Here is a 2369-nt window from a genome sequence, read left to right as displayed (position 1 = left end):
CAAGTCATCTTAGAGTATTTGGTTGTAAAGCTTTTGTGAATGTTCCAAAAGAAAACAGGAAGAAGTTAGATTCAAAGGCCATTAAATGTACTTTCATTAGACACTGTGGTGAGTATAAGGCTTATAAGTTGTTTGATCCTTCTACTCACAAGGTGTTTATTAGTAGAGACGTAGTATTCCATGAATAGGTTGACGATGGAAATCTTGTTCAAGATAATGAAGAATGGCAAGTACCCTCACTTTTAGATGAGGATGTTGAAACATGGATCAGTCAACAACAACATCAACAATAGCAACAGCAGCAACAACAATAACAACAACAAGATAAAGAGGAGTAAATTGAATTTAGTCCACAAAGAGAAGAACATAGCAGAATAGTTGACACCCCACCACTCAGGAGATCTAGCAGGTTGAAACAGTTACCAAATCGGTATAGGGATCATGCGCTCACGACTGATATGTTAAACATTGTAGAACCTTCTAATTTTCATGAAGCTAGTAAGAGTTGTCAATGGAAGGAAGAAATGAAGGAGGAATATGAATCTATTATTAAGAATAATACTTGGGATCTAGTAAATCTTTCTCATGGTAAACAACCCATAGGTTATAGATGGTTATTTAAGTTTAAATTTAAAGCAAATGGGTCTATTGATAAGTATAAAGAAAGGTTGGTTGCAAAGGGGTATTCCTAGAAAGAAGGTATTGACTTTGAGGAAACATTTGCCCCTGTTGGAAACTTAAATACTATTAGATTGATTATTTCTTTAGCCACTAAGCATCATTGGAAAATTCCAAGCTCACTTGTTAGAAACTATATAAGGACCCCTCCCAAATCCTAGCTTCTAGAGAGTATATCTCCAAAAATATAGAGAAAAAAATATAAAATTTTAATTAGATGTTTCAAAATATATCTCTAAAATATGCCAAAAATTTCACTATATGAAGCATCATTGAAAAACGTTATAGTGTAAATTCCAAACTCACTTATTTGAAATTGGTTTCAATATCCTTCACAAACCCTAAATTCCATTTAGTATATGTCATAATATAATGAACCAAACTCTGAAATTTTAACTAGATTTTTTCCCATGATATTATTCAGTATGTGCCATATTTAACTATCTTAAACATTCCATAAAAGAAGCTATAGAAAAAATTCCAAACTGACATGTTTGAAACTAATTTCATGAACATTTAAGTACCCTAACTTCCATAGATCATATTTATAAAAATATAGTGAACTGAGATCTAAATACTTAATTACATGTTTCTAAATATCTTATCTCAATATGATCCAATTTTCACATCTAAAATGTCTCAGGGAAAAGTTATAGTGAAAACTCCAAGATGACTTTCTTGAAGCAAAAAAATCCTAGGTTTGTATACTCCAATACCAAAGGTTAAGAATCTCAGACCTTAAAATTGACAAGAAAGCAAGAAACAAAGTCTAATTCAAGGGGGAAACCTCCTTCTCCAATTAATACAATGTATAAGTCAAGATTATGATGATCCCAATATTGTTTGCTTTTGTGTGTGTGTGCATGTGTGTCTAGACACACACACACACACACACACACACACACACACACACACACACACATAGATAGATAGATAGATAGATATAACCTCATAATATAACAATTAAAATAATAATGAATGCTTATTAGGGCCTTAATATAGGGCCCCAGGACCATATCAATGAAATTTTCCATTTCCTAGAGAGATTTATTCTTTCATTCATTCACACTATCTTATTCACGATTGTACAATATATTATGTTACAATTTAATGATTTTGGAGGTACACAACTCCTAAAAATTTATTCACATTCTCCATCAATTTTCTTCAAGTAAAGGAATTTCAAAATTAAAATGTACCTAAAATGGTGTCACCCCTTTGTAGATATTTATTGTAGAAACAACCATTTATAGCTGTTGAAGGATCTATTTAAAATTATGCATCATGTAATTCCTCTATTGCATGAAGGATTCCTTGAGAAACAACTTGATGGGATATCCATTTCCGTCATCTCTCTTTTATTTTTCATTGAAATTTTCTAATACAACTAAGAGTGCTCTTCCCCAAGTGTAGCTAGTCTAATTCCCAATTCCCTATATGCTATCCTTGTTGGAGACATGCACACAAAAGAAATAATAATATTTTTTTATCTAATACCACTAATTTGGACTATATAGAGAGGAAAAATAAGGTATAAATACAAATGGAAGAACGTGGAGGTATTTTAGAGAGTACAATAATATAATGAAACCCAAATTATGTATAAAAAATGTAAAGAAATGCAAGCAATCTAGAATGGTGGTAGCTTATCCTTGAAGATAGATGTAGCGGTTATGCTTATTCACAAGATG

Source organism: Pinus tabuliformis, chromosome Q, assembly GCF_031772625.1.
Source record: "Pinus tabuliformis cultivar Carrire ecotype Pingquan chromosome Q, CPIR1, whole genome shotgun sequence".
NCBI lineage: Eukaryota > Viridiplantae > Streptophyta > Pinopsida > Pinales > Pinaceae > Pinus > Pinus tabuliformis.
Note: the sequence above shows the minus strand (reverse complement) of the source record.